Source organism: Scyliorhinus torazame, chromosome 14 (assembly GCF_047496885.1).
Source record: "Scyliorhinus torazame isolate Kashiwa2021f chromosome 14, sScyTor2.1, whole genome shotgun sequence".
NCBI classification, from domain to species: Eukaryota; Metazoa; Chordata; class Chondrichthyes; order Carcharhiniformes; family Scyliorhinidae; genus Scyliorhinus; species Scyliorhinus torazame.
The window spans coordinates 146,787,003-146,798,557 of record NC_092720.1 but is presented as its reverse complement, the minus strand read 5'-3'; positions in this window follow the sequence as shown (position 1 = coordinate 146,798,557).

Genomic DNA, 11,555 nt, shown 5'->3' with positions numbered 1-11,555 from the left:
GGAGGGACACACAGAGGACAGACGGACACACAGGGGACGCACACACCGAGGACGTACACAGTGGGGACAGACACACAGAGGACCGGCACACAGGAGATGGACACACAGGGACGGACACATAGAGGACGGACACACAGGGGACGGACACACAGAGGACGGACACACAGGGGATGGACACACAGAGGACGGACACACAGAGGATGGACACACAGAGGACAGACGGACACACGGGACGCACACACAGAGGACGGACACACAGAGGATGGACACACTGGGGATGGACACACAGTGGACGGACACACGGAGGACGGACACACAGGGGGCGGACACACGGGGCGGACACACAGAGGATGGACACACAGGGGACAGACACACGGAAGACGGACACACAGGGGACGGACACACAGAGGACGGACACACGGGATGAACACACAGGGGACGGACACACAGAGGACGGACACACAGTGGACGGACACACGGGACGGACACACAGGAAACGGACACACAGGGAACGTTCACATAGGGGACGGACACACAGCGGACAGACACAGAGCACGGACGGACACACAGAGAACGGACAGACACACAGAGGACGGACACATAGGGGACGCACACACAGAGGACGGACACACAGAGGACGGACACATTGGGGACAGACACACAGAGGACGGGCACACAGGGGATGGACACACAGGGGACGGACACACGGAGGATGGACGGACACACGGGACGGACACACAGAGATCGGTCACACAGGGAACAGACAGACGGGATGGACACACAGTGGACGGACACACGGAGGACGGACACACAGGGGACGGACACACAGAGGACGGACACACAGGGGACGGACACACAGAGGACGGACACACAGGGGACGGACACAGAGGAGACGGACACACAGGGGACGGACACATAGGGGGCGGACACACAGGGGGCGGACACAGAGGATGGAGACACAGAGGACAGACACACGGAAGACGGACACCCAGGTGGCGGACACACAGAGGACGGACACACAGAGGACGGACACACATGACGGACACACAGGACGGACACACAGGGGACGGACACACAGAGGACGGACACACAGAGGACGGACACACAGGGGACGGACACACAGGTGACGGACACACAGAGGACGGACAAACAGAGGATGGACGGACACACAGAGAACGGACACACAGGGGATGGACACACTGGGGACGGACACACAGGGGATGGACACACAGAGGACGGACACACAGAGGATGGACACACAGAGGACAGACGGACACACGGGACGCACACACAGAGGACGGACACAGGGGATGGACACACTGGGGACGGACACACGGGACAGACACACAGGGGAGGGACACACAGAGGACAGACGGACACACAGGGGACGCACACACCGAGGACGTACACAGTGGGGACAGACACACAGAGGACCGGCACACAGGAGATGGACACACAGGGACGGACACATAGAGGACGGACACACAGGGGACGGACACACAGAGGACGGACACACAGGGGATGGACACACAGAGGACGGACACACAGAGGATGGACACACAGAGGACAGACGGACACACGGGACGCACACACAGAGGACGGACACACAGAGGATGGACACACTGGGGATGGACACACAGTGGACGGACACACGGAGGACGGACACACAGGGGGCGGACACACGGGGCGGACACACAGAGGATGGACACACAGGGGACAGACACACGGAAGACGGACACACAGGGGACGGACACACAGAGGACGGACACACGGGATGAACACACAGGGGACGGACACACAGAGGACGGACACACAGTGGACGGACACACGGGATGGACACACAGGGGACGGACACACAGGGGACGGACACACAGGGGATGGACACACAGGGGTGCGGACACACGGGACGGACACACTGGGGATGGACACACAAGGGACGGACACACAGAGGACAGACACACAGAGGACGGACACACAGTGGACGGACACACGGGATGGACACACAGGGGACGGACACACGGGACGGACACACAGAGGACGGACACACAGAGGACGGACACACAGTGGACGGACACACAGAGGACGGACATACAGAGGACGGACACAAAGTGGACGGACACACGGGATGGACACGGGACGGACACACGGGACGGACACACAGGGGACGGACACACAGAGGACGGACACACAGAGGACGGACACACAGAGGACGGACACACAGTGGACGGACACACGGGATGGACACGGGACGGACACACGGGATGGACACACAGGGGGCGGACACACAGGGGACGGACACACTGGGGATGGACACACAAGGGACGGACACACAGAGGATGGACACACAGAGGACGGACGGACAGGGGACAGACACACAGAGGACGGACGGACACACAGAGGACGGACGGACAGGGGACGGACACACAGAGGACGGACGGACACACAGGGGGCGGACACACAAGGGACGGACACACAGAGGACGGACACACAGAGGACGGACAGACACACTGGGAAGGGACACACAGAGGACGGACGGACAGGGGACGGACGGACAGGGGACGGACCCACAGAGGACGGACGGACACACAGGGGACGGACGGACACACAGGGGACGGACACACAGAGGACGGATGGACGGGACGGACACACAGGGAACGGACGGACGGGATGGACACACGGGACGGACGGACGCACAGAGGACGGAGGGACACTCAGGGGACGGACACACAGAGGACGGACGGACACTCAGGGAACGGACACACAGAGGATGGACGGAGAGAGGGTGGTCACACAGACGACAGACACACAGAGGACGGACGGACACTCAGGGGACGGACACACAGAGGACGGACACACAGAGGACGGAGGGACACTCAGGGGACGGACACACAGAGGACGGACGGACACTCAGGGGACGGACGGACACTCAGGGGACAGACACACAGAGGACGGACACACGGGATGGACACAGGGACTGGACGGACACATAGGGGATGGACACACTGGGGACAGACACAGAGAGCAGACAGACACACAGAGGATGGACACACAGGGGACGGACACACTGGGGACAGACACACTGGGGACAGACACAGAGCACGGACGGACACACAGGAAACGGACACACAGGGGACGTACACATAGGTGACGGACACACAGGGGATGGACACACAGAGGACGGACACACGGAGGACGGACACATTGGGGACAGACACACAGAGGACGTGCACACGGGACGGACCCACAGGAGATGGACACACGGGACGGACACACAGAGGACGGACACACAGGGGACGGACACACAGAGGACGGACACACGGGACGGACACACAGAGGACGGACACACAGAGGATGGACACACAGGGGACGGACGCACAGAGGACGGACACACAGGGGACGGACACACAGAGGACGGACACACAGGGGGCGGACACACAGAGGACGGACACACAGAGGATGGACACACAGGGGACGGACACACAGGGGACGGACACACAGAGGACGGACACACAGGGGACGGACACACAGAGGACGGACACACAGGGGACGGACACACAGAGGACGGACACACAGGGGACGGACACACAGAGGACGGACACACAGAGGACGGACACACAGGGGACGGACACACAGAGGACGGACACACAGAGGACGGACACACAGAGGATGGACACACAGAGGACAGACGGACACACGGGACGCACACACAGGGGACGCACACACAGAGGATGGACACACGGGACGGACACACAGGGGATGGACACACTGGGGATGGACACACTGGGGACGGACACACAGGGGACGGACACACAGGGGAGGGACACACAGAGGACAGACGGACACACAGGGGACGCACACACCGAGGACGTACACAGTGGGGACAGACACACAGAGGACGGGCACACAGGGGATGGACACACAGGGGACGGACACACAGGGGAGGGACACACAGAGGACAGACGGACACACAGGGGACGCACACACCGAGGACGTACACAGTGGGGACAGGCACACAGAGGACGGACACACAGAGGATGGACACACAGGGGATGGACACACAGGGGACGGACACACAGAGTACACAGGGGACGGACACACAGAGGACGGACACACAGGGGATGGACACACAGGGGACGGACACACGGAGGATGGACGGACACACGGGACGGACACAGAGATCGGTCTCACAGGGAACGGACACACAGGGGGCGGACACACAGGGGGCGGACACACAGGGGACGGACACACAGGGGGCGGACACACGGGGCGGACACACAGGGGGCGGACACACAGAGGATGGACACACAGGGGACAGACACACGGAAGACGGACACACAGGGGACGGACACACAGAGGACGGACACACAGAGGACGGACACACAGTGGACGGACACACGGGATGGACACACGGGACGGACACACAGGGGACGGACACACAGGGGACGGACACACAGGGGACGGACACACTGGGGATGGACACACAAGGGACGGACACACAGAGGACGGACGGACACACTGGGAAGGGACACACAGAGGACGGACGGACAGGGGACGGACACACAGAGGACGGACGGACACACAGAGGACGGACGGACAGGGGACGGACGGACAGGGGACGGACACACAGAGGACGGACGGACACACGGGACGGACACACAGAGGACGGACGGACGGGACGGACACACAGGGAACGGACGGACGGGATGGACACACAGAACGGACGGACGCACAGAGGACAGAGGGACACTCAGGGGACAGACACACAGAGGACGGACGGACACTCAGGGGACGGACACACAGAGGACGGACACATAGAGGACGGACGGACACTCAGAGGACGGACACACAGAGGACGGACGGACACTCAGGGGACGGACACTCAGGGGACGGACGGACACTCAGGGGACGGACACTCAGGGGACGGACACACAGAGGACGGACGGACAGAGGACGGACACACAGAGGATGGACACACGGGATGGACACAGGGACTGGACGGGCACATAGGGGATGGACACACTGGGGACAGACACAGAGAGCAGACAGACACACAGAGGATGGACACACAGGGGACGGACACACTGGGGACAGACACAGAGCACGGACGGACACACACAGAACGGACAGACACACAGAGGGCGGACACACTGGGGATGGACACACAGAGGACGGGCACACAGAGGACGGACACAGAGGAAACGGACACACAGGGGACGGACACATAGAGGACGGACACACAGGGGATGGACACACAGAGGACGGACACACGGAGGACGGACACATAGGGGACGGACACACAGGACGGACACACTGAGGACGGACACACAGAGGACGGACACACTGAGGACGGACACACAGAGGATGTACACACAGAGGACGGACACATTTGGGACAGACACACAGAGGACGGGCACACGGGACGGACACACAGGAGATGGACACACGGGACGGACACACAGAGGACGGACACACAGGGGATGGACACACAGGGGACGGACACACGGAGGATGGACGGTCACACGGGATGGACACACAGAGATCGGTCACACAGGGAACGGACAGACAGGGGATGGACACACAGTGGACGGACACACGGAGGACGGACACACAGGGGACGGACACACAGAGGACGGACACACAGGGGACGGACACACAGAGGACGGACACACAGGGGACGGACACACAGGGGACGGACACACAGGGGACGGACACATAGGGGGCGGACACACAGGGGGCGGACACAGAGGATGGAGACACAGAGGACAGACACACGGAAGACGGACACCCAGGTGGCGGACACACAGAGGACGGACGGACAAGGGACGAACACACAGAGGACGGACACACAGAGGATGCACGGACACACAGGGGATGGACACACAGGGGATGGACACACAGAGGATGGACACACAGGACGGACACACAGGTGACGGACACACAGAGGACGGACACACAGAGGATGGACACACGGGACGGACACACAGAGGACGGACACACAGAGGATGGACGGACACACAGGGGATGGACACACTGGGGACGGACACACAGGGGATGGACACACTGGGGACGGACACACAGGGGACGGACACACAGAGGACGGACACACAGAGGATGGACACACAGAGGATGGACACACAGAGGATGGACACACAGAGGACAGACGGACACACAGGGGACGCACACAATGGGGACGCACACACCGAGGACGTACACAGTGGGGACAGACACTCAGAGGACGGGCACACAGGCGACGGATACACAGGAGATGGACAAACAGGGACGGACACACAGAGGACGGACACACAGGGGATGGACACACAGGGGACGGACACACAGGGGACGGACACACGGAGGATGGACGGACACACGGGACGGACACACAGAGATCGGTCACACCGGGAACGGACAGACAGGGGATGGACACACAGTGGACGGACACACGGAGGACGGACACACAGGGGGCGGACACACAGGGGCCGGACACACAGAGGATGGACACACAGGGGACAGACACACGGAAGACGGACACACAGGGGACGGACACACAGAGGACGGACACACAGTGGACGGACACACAGAGGACGGACACACAGGGGATGGACACACAGGGGACGGACACACAGGGGACGGACACACGGGACGGACACACAGGGGGCGGACACACGGGACGGACACACAGAGGACGGACACACACGGGACGGACACACAGGGAACGGACACACAGAGGACGGACACCCAGGGGACAGGCACACAGGGGATGGACACACAGAGGACGGACACACAGAGGACGGACACACAGGGGACGGACACAGGGGGCGGACACACAGAGGACGGACACACACGGGATGGACACACAGGGAACGGACACACAGGGGACGGACACACAGGGGACGGACACACTGGGGATGGACACACAGGGGACGGACACACAGAGGACGGACGGACACACAGGGGATGGACACACAGAGGACGGACGGACGGGACAGACACACAGGGAACGGAAGGGCGGGACGGACACACAGAGGACGGACGGACACACAGGGGACGGACACACAGAGGACGGACACACTGGGGACGGACACACATGGGACGGACACACATGGGACGGACACACAGGGGACGCACACACAGAGGACGGACACACAGAGGATGGACGGACACACAGGGGATGGACACACAGAGGACGGACACACATGGGACGGACACACAGGGGACGAACACACAGAGGACGGACACACAGAGGACGGACACACAGGATGGACACACGGGATGGACACACAGGGGACGGACACACAGAGGACGGACACACAGAGGATGGACGGACACACAGAGAACGGACACACAGGGGATGGACACACTGGGGACGGACACACGGGACGGACACACAGAGGATGGACACACAGAGGACGGACACACAGAGGACGGACACACAGGGGATGGACACACAGGGGATGGACACACGGGACGGACACACAGAGGACGGACACACAGAGGATGGACGGACACACAGAGAACGGACACACGGGATGGACACACAGGGGATGGACAGACAGGGGACACATTAGTCCCACACAGAGATCGGTCACACAGGGAACGGACAGACAGGGGATGGACACACAGTGGACGCACACACGGAGGACGGACACACGGGACGGACACACAGAGGACGGACACACAGGGGACGGACACACTGAGGACGGACACACAGAGGATGGACACACAGAGGACGGACACACAGGGGACGGACACATAGGAGGCGGACACACAGGGGGCGGACACAGAGGATGGAGACACAGAGGACGGACACACGGAAGACGGACACCCAGGTGGCGGACACACAGAGGACGGACGGACAGGGGACGAACACACAGAGGACGGACACACAGAGGACGCACGGACACACAGGGGATGGACACACAGGGGATGGACACACAGAGGACGGACACACAGGACGGACACACAGGGGACGGACACACAGAGGATGGACACACAGAGGACAGACACACAGAGGATGGACACACAGGGGATGGACCCACAGGGGACGGACACACAGAGGACGGACACACAGAGGATGGACGGACACACAGAGAACGGACACACGGGATGGACACACAGGGGATGGACACACTGGGGACGGACACACAGAGAACGGACACACGGGATGGACACACAGGGGATGGACACACAGGGAACGGACACACAGTGGATGGAAACATAGAGGACAGACGGACACACAGGGGACGGACACACAGGGGACGCACACACAGGGGACGGACACACTGGGGATGGACACACAAGAGACGGACACACGGGACGGACACACTGGGGACGGACACACAGGGGATGGACACACAGGGGGACAGACGGACACACAGGGGACGCACACACAGAGGACGGACACACTGGGGACACACTGAGCATGCTAAGAATCGTTAGTCCCACATCAGGGCAGCAGAAACTGCGAAGCTGGCCTCCCACGAGGCGGAACGGGTGCAGGCCATTGAAGAAATGCAGTGCCTGAGCATCGAGGAGAGTGGCCGTTTTGCGCGCTTTTCCCGGGTCCCTGCGCATGCGCCATGACCGAGTGGACGACGAGCCCGACTGCGCAGGTGCGTACGTCGACCGACCGCACTGCGCATGCGTGATGGCGCACGGAACGCGTGGACATCGGCGTCATGACATGTCCGAATTGTGGGTCCGCCCATTTAAAGCGGCAATGTCCGGCAAAAGGATGCCGGTGTCTCCAGTGTGGCAAGCTTGGCCACTGCGCAGCCCTTTGCAGATCTGCTCCACCGCTCAGCAGCCAGCGATCCCAGCTGCGGTTCAGAAGTGTCCGCTCAATACAACAAGGCATGCCAGATTCCGATCCCGACAGCCCAACAGACCCTGGTGCTGACTGCCTCAAGTCCCCATACCGGGTGGGCATCATAACTACACATGCGCTGCCTTCCACCACACCTACGTAACGCCTCTCGATCCTGTGTGGACTGTGTGGATCCCGCCGATGAGTGATCTGCTGTCCTCACAGTGAACAAGGCGCGCATCCGGTTCAAACTGGACACCGGCGCATCGGCGAACCTCATCTTGAAATCCGACCTTGACACCATCCGCGTCAGACCAAGCATTCTTCCACCGGCCTGCCAGCTCCTTGACTACAATGGCAACGCCATAGCTGCCAGTGGCTCCTGTCAACTGGGGGTATCCAACAAGGCAATCAAGACAACACTGCGGTTTGAAATCGTCGGGCCTGACAGAGCATCTCTGCTCGGTGCTCGAGCCTGCAAGCTCCTGAACCTTGTTCAACGTGTCCACACCATGTCATCACCACCGGCGACGGCCTCGCCCGATGGAAACTTGCAAGCCGACATAGATGACATCATCACGCAGTACCACAGCGTGTTCGACGGAATGGGCACCCTCCCATACCGATACAAAATCCTGCTCAAGCCGAACGCCACCCCTGTAATTCGTTCACCTCACCGGGTGCCGGCGCCCCTCAAGGATCGTCTGAAGAAGCAATTACAGGACCTCCACGACCAGGGCATCATATCACAGAGCCCACGGACTGGGTCAGCTCCATGGTCTGCATCAAGAAGCCGTCAGGGAGCTTCGCATTTGCATTGACCCTAAGGATCTAAACCGCAACATCATGAGGGAGCATTACCTGATACCAAAACGAGAGGAGTTGACCAGTGAGATGGCTGATGCCAAATTCTTCACAAAGAATTAGGGGCAGCACGGTAGCTTTGTGGATAGCACAATTGCTTCACAGCTCCAGGGTCCCAGGTTCGATTCCGGCTTGGGTCACTGTCTGTGCGGAGTCTGCACATCCTCCCCGTGTGTGCGTGGGTTTCCTCCGGGTGCTCCGGTTTCCTCCCACAGTCCAAAGATGTGCAGGTTAGGTGGATTGGCCAGGATAAATTGCCCTTCGTGTCCAAAATTGCCCTTAGTGTTGGGTGGGGTTGCTGGGTTATGGGGATAGGGTGGCGGTGTTGACCTTGGGTAGGGTGCTCTTTCCAAGAGCCGGTGCAGACTCGATAGGCCGAATGGCCTCCTTCTGCACTGTAATTTCTATGTAAAATCTATGTAAAGCTCGACGCCTCCAAGGGTTTTTGGCAAATACAACTGGACGCGTCCAATTGCAAGCTGTGCACGTTCAACACCCCGTTTGGTCGTTGCTGCTACAACCGGATGCCTTTTGGCATCATATCTGCCTCCGAACTATTTCATCGCATCATGGAACAGATGATAGAGGGCATCGAGGGGGTGCGAGTGTACATTGACGATGTCATTATCTGGTCCACAACGCCCCAGGAGCACATCGCTCGCCTCAAGAAGGTAGTCCAAAGAATCCATGAACATGGTCTTCAGCTCAACAGGGCCAAGTGCTCCTTGGTCAATCGGAGATCAAATTCCTAGGTGACTGTTTTGTTATGCTCTTGACGTAGCATAAGCTGCTTCCTTGATGTGCACTCTGACAAAGGATGGTTCAGACTTGGAGATAGCTTTGTCACATTTATTATTGTTAACAATTCTCCTACTTGGATTCGACTCTACTGTTAATCCTGTTATAGCTACTCAGACTGACAAACCAGTCTGCTACAATCCACGTGGTGGGTATGATGTTCAAACAACCCCGTGTCTGTACTCACTGAGTGTCTCCACTGGAAAGAGACTGAGCATGAGTGATGTGTCCTTTTATATGGGTTGGTGTAATGCCCTCCTGTGGTAGTGTCACCTCTGTGTGTATCGTGACTGCCCATTGGTCGTGTCCTATCTTACTGACCTATTGGTCGACTGTCTGTGTGTCATGTCTCTGGTGTTCCCTCTAGTGTCTAGCTAGGTGTAGTGTATGTACATTAACCCTTTGTGTACTTACAGTGATGTATATCACCACATCTCCCCTTTTTTCATATTACATATTTTCTGTACAGTGTTACAGAAAATTGAACAAACTAGGTAGATGAGTGATACTCTGTACAAGTTATGATAACAGTGATCATTAAACAATAAGTCCAAATCATATGCATGAGTCCAAAGTTCATTAATGATTATGGTCGAGTGGCTTTCTTGTTTGGTTGGTGAGTTGTTGATGTTGATGGTGGCATTGCATTGTAAACACCATCAGTGTCCCTGTGCTGAAGGAACCAAGGGGCTGGTTTAGCACACTGGGCTAAATCGCTGGCTTTTAAAAGCAGGCCAGCAGCACGGTTCAATTCCCGTACCAGCCTCCCCGAACAGGCGCCGGAATGTGGCGACTAGGGGCTTTTCACAGTAACTTCATTGAAGCCTACTTGTGACAATAAGCAATTTTCATTCATTTTCATTTCAAGTGGTCAGATCACTTTGTTGTTGGATTTGGACACTTTCTTTCGATGCTTGTGGTGGTAATTCTTGATGGCACCTGTCCTGAAAGCTGGGTTGCCTGTTGGTAGTGCAGCAAACGTGAATTGGTAAGATGCATCGTCCTGCCATGGCATGTCACTGTACTGAGCTGAGCAGTAACAGTGTTCCTCATGGTCAGAGTTGTACCACCTCGCACCAGTCGTAGTTCC